This window comes from Lynx canadensis, chromosome B1, assembly GCF_007474595.2.
Source record: "Lynx canadensis isolate LIC74 chromosome B1, mLynCan4.pri.v2, whole genome shotgun sequence".
In the NCBI taxonomy this organism is placed as follows: Eukaryota; Metazoa; Chordata; class Mammalia; order Carnivora; family Felidae; genus Lynx; species Lynx canadensis.
This window is the reverse complement of record NC_044306.2, coordinates 37,244,567-37,260,469: the sequence shown is the minus strand read 5'-3', so window position 1 is coordinate 37,260,469 and position 15,903 is coordinate 37,244,567. Positions and strand designations below refer to the sequence as shown.

At 47.2% G+C, this 15,903-nt stretch overlaps 1 protein-coding gene across 3 annotated transcripts in view; it reads right to left on the bottom strand.

The window, feature by feature from the left end:
* Positions 1-14,961, bottom strand: part of LZTS1 (leucine zipper tumor suppressor 1) — a 49,539-nt gene extending 34,578 nt beyond the window's left edge. For all 3 annotated transcript variants that reach the window (XR_003968242.1, XM_030312478.1, XM_030312482.1), the window contains exon 1: positions 14,795-14,961. The gene's annotated coding sequence lies outside the window, so the exon portion shown is untranslated. The remainder of the gene's footprint in view (positions 1-14,794) is intronic.
* Positions 14,962-15,903: the final 942 nt, after the last annotated feature.

Below are 15,903 nucleotides of genomic sequence, written 5' to 3'. Positions count from 1 at the left end.
AAATCTGCCAGCAACTTGATCTTAGATTACCCAGCCCTCTCAACTGTGAGAAATTAACATTTATTGTTCAAGCTACCTGTTTTATGGTATTTTGTTATAGCAGGTCAAACAAAGACATTCAGTAGGAAGAAGAAGGCCAGAAGCTAAATCTATAAACTTTCCAACCTACACTTTCCCTCCTTCCTTACCTTCTACTCTTTTCCTTCCTGGCTCTAAAGAGTGTTCCTGAGCTTGCCTGTTCTTGACTCTGCCCCCTACTTGGCAGAGTGGTGTTACCTTTAGGATGGGGCTGGCAGGGTGGTTTCAGCAAAGTGGCTTCAGCAGTGCTCCCAGAATGCAGTGCAGAGTTGGAGCAGAAGACCTGCTCCTCTCCCTCAGGCCTCTAGAGCCAGGCTATCACCAGCAGGGTGAAGTTTCCTCCACTCACTTACTCCTGGAAAGACCCTCATGGGTGACGGGGGAGCCAGACTGGTGTGCCTCAGCTCCCACCTCTCTCTGTCCCCAGGACTTGGTCTTGACTCCTCTACTTCCATTTCAGCCTCCAAGCTCTTTCCTCCTTTCTACACTTGATCTTAGCCGAAAGGCCAAGAAGCGATCTTTCCTCCTTTCTAAAGAGAGAAACTGTCCCTGTTGGCAGAGCCCTGTGCAGAGTTCCCTCCCCAACAGAGCTGAGGTATTCTTCAGTTTCCACCTCATTGAAGAATCAGAAACTGGATGCTGTCAGGAGTCTCCACTGAAAAGGCTGATGCCAGCCTCCCATGGCTCAAGAAGAAGGTGGCCACTGCCCTGGCAAGGCTGTGGGGAGATAGTTTACCAACATTACCATTGCCTCTGGCCAGAGGTAGGTGCCCAAGTTGAAATAGCAGAGTCCAGATCCCTTAGATGTCAATCTGGAGGACATAGTTCCTCTTAACCTCCCATTTGTTAGGTTTGGATGAAGGACTATACATACATGATCTGGAGTAATCTGTACCCCAGATGCAGAAAATGAGGTCTCAGGTTTTATATCTAGCAAGGGGCAATGCCTGGCTTTGAACCCAGACTGCCATCAACAGAGCTCTAGCCACACACACCATCTGTTTACCCCTAGTGGTATTGATGCTCTGTAGACCTTACTACCAGCCAGTGTTTCTCCTGCCCCCTTGCCCAACCTTCTCCCCACAGGCTTACCTGCTCCTCCAGACCTCATCCTAACTCTGCCCCCTGCCCCTTCCTCCTGCTTCACCTCCTCCTATACTCTGGGTTCAGTCTGTAATCCTTGTTAGTCCTTTGCAGCCCTAATCTTGGACTAACACTGTAGCCTCTCCAAGCTTCCGTTCCTATCTGTAAATTGGAGCTAACAGTAGTACCTACCACACAAAATTTCTGTATATATCGAGTTGAGATTTTATTTGTAAAGGAAGTGGGACATATTTGAGAGATTAGTAAATGGCAGCTATGTTTGTCTTTTTGTTTTTTAACATATAGAACTCGGTGACTGAAAGCATTTTTGTGCTCTAATTCTAGACTCAAATTCTTCATATATTTTTCCCCAACGTTGCTGTTCTCTGGGCTCTACTTCTTTTCTTTCATTATCTAAAGAACTGGGGCATTTCCATTTAGGGCCTTTAGAGATTAGATATTTTTTAAACATGGGTAAACATGTATCAATTTTTTTTTTGTAGAAATTGCTCTTAAAGTGCTTAGAAATCACTAACAAATAGATAGTAAAGTTGCTGAGGATGCCAGAGGTATCCTTGGGGCCTACCATAGAGCCTTGCCCAGAAGAACTCAGTACATTAAAGGAAAGGAGCAGATAGTCAGAAGCACAGATATGAATAGGGGGGAGCAGACACAACCCCTTAAACTGGTGATGGGGTGTTTTTAGCTAGAGACATCTCCTCATTCCCCTGCATGTTCTCTGAGTCACAGCCAGCTAACAGCAGCCTGGCCCCAGGGTGTAGATGAAATCAGATACCTCTGTCTTCCCCAGAGTCATTTCTGTGGGTCTCTGGCCCTAAAATCCTCTTGGACTGAAGCATGTGATGTTGGCCTATCCTGTCTCTTGCTGTTACTGCTTGGCCCACACTTGCTGCCACCTCCTGAAACAGGAGCACCTATGGGGAGGGCTTTTCACCTGAGTCCATGGAGCGGCTAGAGGAAGAAGAGAGAGTGGGAGAATCTAAGGGATGATGTCAACTCAGTGGCTTGGAACAAGGGGAGTAAACATGAAGCAGCACAGAGGCTGGTCTGCACCATGAAATGTCCACTCTTGCACTGGATCTGGTGCATACTGAGCACTCTGTGGTACTATGGCAAAAGAAACCTTCATAGACACCAGTCGTAGAAACAAGACTACCTTCTACTAGTACCTTTATATGACTCAATGTGGAAATATATATGCCTGTAAAGAGTGAGATCCTAAGAGCCCTTTCTGGTCAACAGGAGAAGTGGCTGATCCCTGGGGTCCTCCTGCCACTGTGTCCCTGAAGACTCCAATCCTGAATGCCTGAGAAGTGCTGTGCATCCAGCACAGGTCTGGGCAAAGCAGGGAGATGGCGCTTCAATTAGACCAGATCCCAGAAATCCCACTTGCCTCCTTGTTCCTGTTCTGTAGCTGCTCCAGGGCCAGGCAATAGAGCAAGGTCCTCAGTAGCTGGCAGAAAAGGTATGAGGAGTGGAGAAAGAGGAGAGTTCTTGGTTTGTGTCACCAACCCTTCATCCTGTTTTCCTATCCTGGGACACACCTCTCTAGGGCCCTGCTGAGTGCAGACATTTTAAGTAAGGACCTCAACATAGCACCATTATTTTTGACCCTTGGCAGGCTTTCCTGAAATCACTTTATGCTGATGAGAGTAAGGCCTAATTCCAGGCTGCCTTGTGTCTCTCTAACAGGTTCCACATCTCTCATCAGCTTCTGAATCCATGAAGTACAGTCAAGTGGGAGTTTATAGCTGCTGTCCCAGGGACTGTGCTCAGGGCAGGCCTTTGAACTCTGTCTTTCTCTGCAGACAGGAGGTTCCCACTGCTGTCTAATGGGGGAGGGCAGAGGCTGATGGAGGGAAGTCCTGTGGATGCCTTTGTTCATGGACAGCTCTCTAAGATCTGTTCAAGCTGTCCTGGCCCTAGAATCAGATGGCCCTGCAACTGAGCTAACAACCTCTCTCCCAGATGTTTCTAAAAGCCATGAGAGCCTCTTGTCACTGGAGGCACTGCCTTTTCCCCAACAGATACCAACATACTAGAATGGAGAAATTGCTAGACTCTGAAGATGTAGGTTCTAAAGTCAGATCAGAGACCTAATAGCTGTGTGCTTGTGCCATGGAAGAAACCACCTCAACTTTCTGGACTTAAAAAACATACACACAAAGGAAAAAGAAAAATAAAAAGCAGAGAAGGAGCTGAGAAGGCAGGTGGAAGGTGCACTAAATGCCAGACTGCTCATTTCACATGGGAGGGTTCATGTATCTGTCCCTGGTATAGAATGTGTGTCAAAACAGCAGCAGCTTTGATTTGGTCCACCCAGGCTGCCTGCCCCATCTTGTTAATGATGCTATTTAGGCAGAATAATGTTCCTCTGTCCAAAGACAGAGGTGGACTTTTCATTCTCCTATGTGAGACTTGGCCAAACTTGGGCCTTCTTTCATCTGTTCATCTCCCAATGAACTAAATGCAGAGAGAAGTTTCATTTGATTTGTTTTTCTTTCTCCTCTTTTCCTGACTTTATATGCTACATAATCCAGAAAATGACCCAGATGGAAAAGGCACTGGCTTTGAAGCAAGAGGCAGGAGGAAAAAAGAAAGAGGTGCAGTATAAAATCCTTGTATCCAGCCGATCACCCTGGGGAGAAATCTTTCTCCCCTAACTCCATTCCACACATGCTCCAGATGGTGTTATAGAGTCTTCTTGAGGGCAGAGGGAAAATCCAGTGGCCCTTCAGGGTCTCTGAGCCCTCCCGTCCCTTGCCTCCTGTCCTCCACACATTTGTCATAAGCCAATGTGAGCAAGAGATCTACTTCAACACTGAATCTCTGCCTCAGGACATTCAATGATGCCACACTCATCTGTTGTACATAATTTCATTAGCCAATTTTAATTTAGTCAAATTGACAATGTAGTTAGAGAACCAGAGTGACAAAGGTGGAAGTGTTTCACCCCCTCTCCCGTATTGTTTTTAGTTATGACTGTCTCTTTGTGCCAGAGTAAGCAAATAAGAGAGCAGTTGTGAGGAGGCACTTGGGTGGGTCAGCTGACTGAGCTCAGGTCATGATCTCATGGTCCGTGAGTTCAAGCCTCACATAGGGCTCTAGGCTGTCAGCACAGAGCCCACTTCAGATCCTCTGTCTCTCTCTCTACCACTCTCACATTTATGCTCTCTCTCTCTCAAAAATAAATAAACATTGGGGCATGTGGGTGGCACAGTCAGTTAAGCTTTTGGTTTCAGCTCAGGTCACGATCTCACGGTTTGTGGGATTGAGCCCCACACTGGGCCCGCATTGACAGTGCAGAGCCTGCTTGGGATTCTCTCTTTCTCTCTCTCTCTCTCTCTCTCTCCCTCTTTCTCTGCCCCTCTCCCACTCATGCTCTCTCTCAAAATAAATAAATAAACTTAATAAATAAATAAACATTAAAACAAACAAACAAAAAAATAAAGCATTAAAAAAAAAGAGAGAGTGGGGCACCTGGGTGGCTCAGTCAGTTAAGCGTCCAACTTCAGCTCAGGTCATGATCTCACGGTTTGTGAGTTTGAGGCCTGCATCGGGCTCTGTGCTGACAGCTCAGAGCCTGGAGTCTGCTTTGGATTCTGTGTCTCCCTCTCTCTCTCTGTCCCTTTCCCGCTCACACACTCTCTCTCTAGATAAACGTTAAAAAGAGAGAGAGAGAGAGAGAGAGAGAGAGAGAGAGAGAGAGAGCGTAGTTGTCATGCAGTATTGGCTGACTCCAAAGTTTCCCCTTCCTGATATCCTGGACATGTCTACATGAAGGGCTCATGGCCTTCTTGCATGGACGTCTTAGTCTCATGCTGGCCTTCCTTCCATTGGCTGACAGGAAGGAGATGAGGCTAACAGAAATAGAGCTCCTATTATGTTTCATGTGCCTTTACTTATATTGGGTCATGTAATTTTCACAAAAATTCTACCTAGGACACAATACATTTTATAGTAAGAGAAAGATGAGAAAGCAGGCTCAGAGAGGCTAAGTGACTTGCCTGATGCCATACAGCTGTTAGGTAGCAGAGTCAAACACTGCCAAAAACAATGTTTTTTCTGCTTTCCACTCCCAAACTTGCCTTAAAGGTTGACAAGCATGAAAAAACCCAAGCCTCACTTGTGGGGCTCACCTGCTCTACCGGGGCCGTAGGTTGCCATCCAGGTGAGGATGAACTTCTCTGGAGACTAAAGGCATATGGCATGAGCTGAAGTGTTTCCTGAGGAAAGACTCACTGGAGGCTGGAGATGCCACAGGACACTGCCATGGCCTTATCCTCCCTTGGTTAGTCAGGCTTCTAGAAAGCACAAGGAAATCTCCTGGGCAAGTAGAAGACGATAGGGAATGATGTTCTGAGATCTTTGGAGCTGTGGGCAGGAGGACCCCTGGAACCCAGTTCTGAGATTGAAGAAGGTCCTTACTTGACCATATCTGACTCTCTGAGCACTGGAATGGACATCTGCCTCCTGGCTGGGAATCTCTCCCAATGTGACATCAACTCTCTGGGTGGTTAGCAGAGCTCAGTGGTACCCACAGCCTTCTCATTTGTTCAGATTTGGTTTAAATTGGGCACATATGAGACACAAACAGCAAACTTGATTTTCATTTTGGAAAGGTGACAACTGGTCACAACTGAGACTGGCATAGTGAACCTTCACTATCACATTAGATGGGAGCTTCTCAGAGCTCTTGGAACAACGAAAAAGGCAAAAGAAAAGAAGGAAATCAAACATCTGAAGACCCCAGAAAAATAAGGAGGAATACAGGAGAGAAAAATGGAGGCTGTGGAAGTCCATTCAGTGGAAGTCCAGGGACTCCCTTGACTTGGGTGGGGAGAGACCCACAAAGACTGAGAATATCCCATTATTGACAAGGACATATGTCTTCTGGGGCAAACCTGCCTAACACTAAAGATTTGAGGATCTAATGAATTCTATTGGCCCTTCCATCTTTGTCCACAGTTAGCAGCAGGTTAATGTAAAGAGTCTGAAGTGGGAGCACCAATCCTAGTTCTGCAACTAACCAGCTGTGGGACCCTGAGCAAGTTCCTCCCCAGTCTGGGCCTCCATGCCTTCATCTGTTTAAAAAAACAAAAACAAAACAAAACAAAACAGAACAAAACAAAAAGGCTCCTGTGATTCTGTCTAGGTCTAAAGCAGTGCAAAGCAAGGTGTTACCCATGTATCTTCTTATAAAGAAGTTCCTAGACTAGGAACTTTCCTCTCCTTGAGCCTTAGCTACCCTACATTTCCAGGCAGTGGAAGATCTCTGGGAACATGTGCTATCAATCAGGAGATAGGAAGGAGGAAAGAAAGTCATTCTACTAAATGATGTTATTTCTAGAAAGAAGTCTCTCCAACCCCAAATCTATTCTATTCTCCATTGCTGGATTAACTTCTTAAAACCAAGGTTTACTATAAGCCACTGTCTACCTATTACTTGTCATTTACCACTGCCTACTAAATAACAAGCAAACTCCCAAGGGGTGCACAAGGTCCTTCTCAATCTGATTCAACCTGCTTTTGTTTCCCCACAACCTATTGTCCCCTATCTTTTCCACCCTCCATCCATCTCTTAAAATCACACCCAGGAGTGCCTTAGTGGCTCAGTAAATTGAGTGTCTAGCTCTTATTTCAGCTCAGGTCATGAGCTCACAGTTCATGTGGTCGAGCCCCACCCGGGGCTCTGTGTTGACAGCATGGAGTCTGTTTGGGATTCTCTCTCTCCCTCTCTCTCTCTCTCTGCCCCTCCCCTGCTCATGTTCTCTCTCTCTCAAAATAAACAAACAAACAAACAAACAAATAAATAAATAAATAAATATTAAAAAAAATAAAATCACACCCAGATCACAGGGTACTTCTCAACTTCTATATCTTCCATGAAGACTTTTTAGACTAGTTTAGCTTTGTATAGGGATATTTTCTAATGCATCTGTTGTCTCCCCTGATACCAAGCCTGTCTGGAACAGTCTCTGTCTCATTTGTGGGTCCTGCCAGGAGCTGGTAGAGTGCTTGATATGAACCTAGTATATGCAACTTTAAGATAATGCAACTAAAATAGAAAAAACTGGGTCCAGGGACCCAGAGCAGGAGTTCTTGGAGGTGAGTAAAGACAGCAACTTGGGGAAGAAGGTTTTGGATGGAGTGGGAGGAGTGGATAGCATAGAATTTAAGGATCCTTTCAACTCTGATATTTTGTGTTTCTATGAAGAACACTGGACATTTCTTCAACACAGACTCTTTAGTTTCCTGATAAATCTTGGAGCCTTGGGTTTGGAGGTCCTGTCTGTAGCAAGAGCTACCCACTCCCAGCCAGTGCAATGCCTCTGAGCAGGGCAGTTGCAGACCCCTGGAGGGGAGAAGCGCAGGCAGCTGGGAGCAGACAGCTCCCTTAAGTGGAGCACTGCCTTTTTAGTGCAGGTGGAGGCTGCGGCTCTGCCTGGTGGTTTTTGCTTTCCCCATCTGCCTGCAGTTCAGTTTGCCTGCTGGTGCCACTGTGGTATTGGGGCTGGAGGAGGTTGTCTCCTCAAGATGTGAGCACAGTCTAATCCTTCCCAGCCTCCTCCACATGTGCACTGCTGAGATGCCCTTCAATGGGAAAGAGAAGAAGAGAGCTGAAGTTAGAATGTCTGAAGGTTGCAATAAATATGGGAGGTTCTCTGAGTGCTTAAAGGGTTCTTGTGAAATCCTCTGGCCTCTGACCTTGCTGCTGAGGTGGCCAGGGCAGACCCAGCACAGGCATCCTCCAGACACTCTGGTCAGACTGCCTCTTAGTGATCAGCAGAAGGTAAAGAGCAACCTCAAGGCTCATTCCCCCAGACTTCCATCCCTTGACAAGCTCAGTTAATTCCCCATTGTTTCTGCCTCCCTAGCTGTGTGGTGGCTTCTGTTCTCAGGGTTTTTTTTCATTATCTTCATGGATAAGAGGGTGGGAGGGAAGGAACCAAGGTTGGGGGATCCATCAGGTTCCAGGCCAGCTTGTGTTGGTACTGTATTCCCCTTCCAACCTCTGCTTGGGAGACCAAATGAATGTTATCAGTGACTCAGAGAACCTTCTGTCAAGGTCACTCTGTTCTGCCTGATGCTATCTCTGCTGTCTGACATGAGAACTGATTCTGTTCTCCACCTCCTACCAGCCTCAGTGCAATCCTGGGCACTGGATGAGCTAACAAAGAGTGCCCCATCTGTTGGCTGGAGATCATGTAGAGTCTCGCTATGCCAGGACAGAAAGTCTTTAAGTTTCTGCCTCCCTAGCTGGTCGGTTCCTGTGTGGTATAACCCTTTCTCTCCCTGAAGCTTCCTTGAAAGCTGAGGGAGAACCAGCCTTGAAAGTTCCCCTGTTATTCCTTCTTTTCTTGCCTGCCTGGGTTTTCAAACTCGGTGGCCCTTGGGCACCACAGGGAGATCTGAGAAGGATCTGAGAAGGAAGGGCCACTGTAGGCCTTACCATTACCCTCAGCCATTTGAGTCTGAACCTTAAGTGAATTCAGAACCTGGTGCTCTACATGTGAGGCATGGCATATTTTCCTTTCAAGGGATTTATAATCTAGGCAGGGAGGAAGGATAGAGAAGCTAAATACTAATACATGGGAACAGATGCTCAATGGGTGTGACAGTACATATTGCAAATTTAAGGAAAAGGGAGCCAATAGGGGGGCGGTCTTTCTCCCATAGCTGATGTCCTTTCTTCCCTCTAGACCAAGCAGGTGCAGCCCCTCAGTAGTGAGCATACCCCTCGTGTCTCCTCCTATTGAGCCAGGACACACTCACCTATTGCTCACCACCCCACCATCTAGAGTTATTGGAGTTCCTGGGGAAAGGTGCTGGCAAACCCAAGCTTTGTTTCCCTGCCTCCTTAGCTTTCTCTTGCCTCCTTCCCTTGCATGCCTATACTCAATTCTCTCTTCAGCAGGAATATAATGTTCAGCTGCTTTACACCCACTCTCTGAATGCTGCCAGCGAATAATGACTAAGGTGGTGGGTGGAAGTACAGCAAGTTGAGACCAATTTAGCAGTCCAGGATGCCAGGAGGAGGGTGATTTAGCAGCAAATGGCTTTGCAACTGCAAGGAGAGTGAAGATGCCCCCAAAGCCAACAGGCCAGTGAGCCAAGTGCACAGCCCCACCCTGGTGCCTCAGGCAGGGATTGCCTCAGCCACCTGGCAGTCTATGCATTGCAGTTACATTCATGCAAAGGACAGGGTCTGTCCTTCAACATCAATTGATTTCCAGAATAATGCCCATCTTCACCCCTGATCTCAACTCCACTTTGACACTTTTGAGGGGTCTGTGTCCTTGTGTACCCCTTAGTCTGAAAGTCTCACCTAGATTTATCGCTCTTCTGGTGGATGCTATGGCCTGGGAACTTCTGCAGCTCTGAAGGGCTGATGGCAATTCAAAAGACTGCTCTGGGCATGGCAGAAATTGAGGTTCTGTGGCATCAAGGAGGGGTGCTGCCAAGTACACTTTAGATAATGCCATGGAGAGACCAACCCAAGTAGACACAGGTGTGGATCTTCCAGGTCCTGCCATCTGGGAATATCTGAGGATTCATGCTATGGGATGTGACTGTGAGTGTGGGTATCAGAGGAGAGCATGTCTCAGTGGGAGAGATGAATGAATGAATTTGGGGTGTGTGTGTGTGTGTGTGTGTGTGTGTGTGTGTGTGTGTGTCTGCCTGCTAGCAGTCATCCTTAAGGCAGTTATCTTCTCCCACAGTGATTAACTGACTTGGAAGCAATTCTGTGGGTGATCTGTATAGGGCAGCTCCTTACTGCCTTTGTTCCAGGTACTGGACAAAACCCACATCACATCTGTTTAGACACCAATTTGGCCTGTCACTTAATAAGAAAAATCACCACTCTACTGGATTGATTAGAACAATTAGTTTTAGCTGATAGCTAACACATATACACCCTCACATTCTGTCTGCCATCAGGCCTAATGATAGGGTGGTAATAGCCTTGGACTGGGGGTCAGGAAAACTGAGTTCAAATCCCAGCATTCCACTTAAAATTTTGGGTGAGCTCCTTCACCTCTGATCAGCTCATTGAGTTTTCCCATATGTCCAACTGTGGAAGATATCTTCTTACAGGGTTGATGATGATGATACTAATAACACCATCACCAGCAACATTAATATCCCTTTTCAAGTGGACATCCTGTACAAATAAAAAGAGCTGTTAAAATTATTATTATAGGAAGCCTAGGGATGATGATAGGCCATCAAGTAGAAGTTGATGTCTGTCAGGAAGCAACAGAGTAACAGAAGCAGGATGGAGATTGCAGACACAGGGACAGCTTTGCCAAACGGCAGTTAGCCTGAAGCTCAATGCGGCCATGCTTGATTTTTGACACATCCCCACCCACTTCTCTAAATCCTTGGAGAAGGGGATCCAAAGTGATTCTGCACACTCATTTTGCTGAAGGCAGTTGTTAGAGGTGAGTTACCTCATATCTTTCATTTCCCAGCTATGTCTGCTCTCAGTGTCTTCCTGAGTTGCATGGAAGGAGGAAACAGGCTCCCACCAGGATTCCCCTTGGGAATAAAAGCTCCATCTCCTCAGGTCTCAGCTTGCATCTTGAAACTATAACCTTGCTGCTGCTATGTCTACTCTTTTTACACATTCCTGAAGCTCAACTTCAAGGTTTAGTTCATGACCACCTCTTCCCTGGTGTCTTCGAGATCACCTCCCTCATGCTGTGCAGCTGCCATGTTCAAAGTTAGTACAATCCAATTTTCAATGTACTTGTCATTGATTCATGTGTTCTGGTTCTTCTTTTCAATTTTCATCACAATTTTTATTCTCAAGGCATTATTGAAACATTTCTTAAAATCCCCCAACTCCGTGGTACCTTGCATGGATAAAATCTTTAATAAATAGTGAAATGCAGTTTTAGGAAAACTAAAATAATCTCAGACCTCTGAGAAGGCATGTGGCAACCTTTGAGAAATAATAGGGTTGTGTAAAGGGTATGGGAAGGGAGTCACCAGACTGTAATCATGTGACCTTGGACAAATCATGACCAGATTACTTCCCCAAACATGGTAGCAATTCACACTCCCAACAGCAGCTTATGAGTGTCTATTTTAGATCGGTGGTTTTCAAACTGTAGCAGCATAAAGATCTATTCAAAAGCTACCTCTGAGTCCTACCAGTTAAATTACCTAAAGATTCCCCAGACAGCTAGATACTACTTTGTTGGCAAACCCCTAGAAACACCCCATCATTGCCCTGGAACCACTGCCCTCCTGGGGTTCCAAATGCACAATTTTAAAACCTCAATTCTAGACCCTAGCAACTCCCGCTTATATATATTTGTGGGTTGACTGAACCTGACATAGAGTGCCTATGTTGGAAGGGTGGCTGGGAGCTAGACTTTCCTTAGGTTTCCAAACTGGACTCAGGAACTGAGATGGAGGAGCCCTGTCTAGGCAGCGGCCCTGAAGGAGGTGACCCAATAATAAAGGCAGGAAAGCAGGGGCCACACCAACGAAGTGTGTCCATGCAGTAACCTGCTATTGGGAAAATGCTCCCTGCCAATGGTCTCTGACAGTTCTTTTCCTTCCCATTACTTTATTAAACAAGCATTTATTAAGGGCCTAATCAAAGTAGCCACAAACTATACTCTGAGCTAGGCATTCACGACACTATCTCTGCCTCTAAGAACTTAGCAGGCTCTTCAGGACCAGTAAGTAAATGCCAGGATAGAATGGAAGAACTCAAAGGAAGCCATGTGACCCAGAGAAACTCAGGGAAAGGAGAGGGGAAGTTTTCTTGAAGGTGTTGATTCTCATGGTTAAAACCAGAATTGCAAGTGGGAGCTTGTTAGGTGGAGGTAGAGGGAGAGGGACAGGGCAAGGATATTTTGCAGAGAGGAAACATGTATTTCTATTTTTAAAGCAGAAGAATATGGAAAGAGCCAGGGCAGGGGTGCCTGAGTGGCTCAGTTGGTTAAGCGTCTGACTGAGGCTCAGGTCATGATCTTGTGGTCTGTGAGTTCAAGCCCCATGTTGTGCTCTGTGCTGACAGCTCAGACCCTAGAGCCTGCTTCAGATTCTGTATCTCCCTTTCTCTCTGCCCCTTCCCCACTCATGCTCTCTGTCTCAAAAATAAACAAACATTAAAAAAAAAGTAAAAAAAAAATAGCCAGGGCTGAGCTGAGCAGAGTTCAATTCCTTGCTCCTCCATTTTCTACCCTAGCTACGTTATTAATTTCCTGGTCTAATAATCATACACCCTGCAGGGCTGTGCTGAGGATTAAATGAGATAATGCATAACAAGTACTGTGTACATAGTATACTCAGTGAATGTTAACTATTGCCCATTACACCGACTATAAGCTGGTTAACCATAGGTTTGCCTTCATTACCTTATTCATCTTCGTAGCCTCACTGCCTGGCCCAAAGCCTTGCATTTTGTAGGTATCCAATGAATATTTATTAAGTGAATGCTGAATAAGTACAAAGGCATATAAATAAATTTTCAGGATTAGAAAGCCATTTTTTATACGGCTGGAGCCCATCTACCTCTTTGTCCAGACAGACAGACATAGGCAAACACATGGCTTCTCAAGACTGCATGGCAAATCTTTCCCTCACGTACTCCCAAAGCATTGGGTCTCCCAAAACACACCTTTGACAGCAACTATTTCACATACATCTACTGTGGCACACACAGACAGGAGGCTCCTCCTGCAGACACAAATGCACACGCTGGATTGTTAAAGCAGGTTTTACTTCATGAAGTGCACAGAGGCTGCCATAAATGTTAAATAACAACCATCTCAAATGTCCCATCCTCCTTCTTGCTCTCACATAGACACTTTTGAGAGACAACCTTTTTTTCTCCACCTGGGTTTTTTCTCACCTCATGAAGAGTGAATGTCCACACTCACATCTTCTCAGCTGAGAGTTTATCCTTTGACTTCCTAACTTTGCTCCCATTAGCAGTGGACCTCAGGGAAATCCCTGCCCCTCTCATGCCTCAGTTTCTTCACTGGTAAAACATAGAGAATTAACAATGCTTCATGCCAACCTGGTAGTTACATTGTGAGGATAAAGGAGATAACAAATGAGATAACGTCTGTGATGTGCAGAAAGCACCTCAGAAGAAAGGCACTGGATAAATATAAGGTGTAAATGCCACACCTGATTAGTGTGTGTGCCTCTGCCCACAGATTTCCACCCACACACTCTGCTCTTCTCCACCCTTGAACACAAACACCCTTCCTGCCTGTAAATGCAGTCTCAAATACCCATTTTCATGTATGTACAAATATATACACACTTTTAACACCTGTATTTTCTGCAGAATGCCCACAGAAAATTATTTTTGAACTTAGAGGAAGCTCAGGTTACAAACTCTAGCTCCTACCTACAGAATCACTTCAAGGGTACCTGGCGCTGGAAGAATTGCCAAGCAGACGGCTCACCTCTCTGTGGCTGGGCTGCTCAGCTCCCATGACTGCAATTAGGCTGCACTACCAGCAGAGCAGGAGACCCTTTATCTGGTACAGCTCTTGCCAAGAGCTCTCCAGAACTCAATGCCTCCACACTAGTTTGCAAGCATCCAAGACCCAAGATCAGGGCTGATGGTTGCAGGAGAGTGTGGATGGAATGGGAGAGGAGGGACCCAGGAACTTTAGATGCTTAGATCCCTAACACTCTTTGTTCCTGGGGAACTGAGTGCTCTGAAGCTAACAAGTCTCAAGCACTTTCCTAGGCCTTGACATACTTGTGGGTGAGAAGAACACTCATTTTCTCCACAGTTTACTCCTTTCCACTTGGAGCACGAAGGAGAAAGCTCACCTGGCTTGTGGTGTTTTGGTGCCTGTTGCTGCTGAGTTGTATGCTCTGAAAGATGGAGTTAAGTATGTTGAAGGGTGTGGTGGGGGGTGTAGGGAGTGGGGGGCTGGCTGCCTATGGTGGGTGAAAAAAAGAAGTGAATGTAGTGTGTGTGGGTGTGGAACTGCGCGTGTGTTAATTTGGCTAAATGGCAACTCAGGACTGATCCTGGTGACCCACAACTCCAGGGTGCCACTTACCTTCATTCATTAACCCCCTCTCTACCCACCTCAGCCCCTGTGACATATTCCTTCAGTGAAACATTACAGACCTAACTGTATCGCATCCCTGCCACCCTGTGAGTGCAGACACAGCCCATCTCCATAGTTCCAGAAGTCAAAGTGCAGTGACCGGACCCCAGCTGTCAGACCCTCTGTCTAGGAGCTGGCCCCCTCAGGGCTCACGCACACTTCCCTTTTCCTCATCTCAGACATCACTTAATATCCATCAAGATCAGATTCGGGGCTTGGAGTAGATAAAACCAGTCTCCGGGAGACCGAGACAAAGACAGAGGACAGACGCAGCATCCTTTTCTCCAGACTGGGACCAGAACAGCAGCACCCACCCCGGCAGAGGGAGAGACCCTGACAGTTACATGCAGAGACAAAGACACCTAGACAGAATCTGACATAGACAAAGACCGACGGACGCACGGACGCACTGGCACGCCGTGAGGAGTGTAGTTTCCCTGGGAGCCCTGGTGCGGGTGCCGGGGCTGCAGACACTTCTCAGGAGCGACCCCTCGTCCACCGCACCTTACCTGCCCCCTTGAGCCTCGGACTGACTTGAGAATTTTTTTTCAGTGTGTTTCGCAGTGTGTTCCCGGTTGTCTTAGCAGAGCTGCCGGCCGAGCGGGTCCCGCGGCGCCGCCACAACTCGCGGCTCTGGCTAGCTGGACCAGGCGGGCAGAGAAAGTTTCGGCCTCCCCGCGCGTCCGCCGCCCGCCAGCTCTCCGCGCGCCGGCCACCGCGCGGGGTCCCGGAGCCGAAGGCGGGGCGGGGCGGGGCGGGGCGGGGCGGAGCGGAGTGGGGCGGGGCCAGCGCCGGCACCGCTCATTGGCTGGGGCGGGGCCTGCAGCCTCTCACTTGCGGCTCGGCGGCCTTTGTTCACCGCTGACAGCTGGGGCTGCTCTAGACCTCTGGGCTCCTTGGCGTCCGCCGTCCGCCGTCCCCCGTCTCTCAGCTCTCACTTCCAGCAGACCCCGCCGGGCGGCCCTGAGTCTTTCTCTTCACCCACCCCTCCACCCCGCCCTTCCCTTTCTCCTACTGTTCTATCTTGTTCTTGTCCCTTCATTTTTTTTTTCCTTTTATTATGTGCACTCCGTTCTTATTCCTTCCGGTTTCCTTTATCCATTCCTTCGCTTTCTCCTTTTTCCCGTATTCCTCTCCTTCTTTATCACCCCTTCTAGTTACTCGCCAGTTTCCTTTCCCCAGCACGGTCTCCCTACAACAACCCCCAAATCCCGCAAAAAGGTTGGATTTCTAGGTTCAAAGAGGGACCCGCAGCCTTGGTGAAGGGCAGTGCTTCACCCTGCTAGGACTATAGACTGGAGGCCGGAGCACTGGCACTCCCACTCCTAAGACATTTCAAAGGCAAACTTTTTCAGCTTCCTCGCGGGGACTCGGTTTCAAGTGATAGCTGAGGCCTATTTCAAGTTTACAGCTTTAATTCTCACCCAGTGCATTTTTAACGCTATCATTTTCTCTACCACTCCCACTTTTAACTTCTAGCAATTGAGCTAGGAAGGAAACCCAATTTACAAGCTTTGGTAGGACAAAAGACCAGTTAAATGGGGTGCTGGGTGTGGCATGAAGCTCTGATCCTGAGAGTTCACCCAGGCTAATCCGCTAAAACCACGAATAGCTCTAC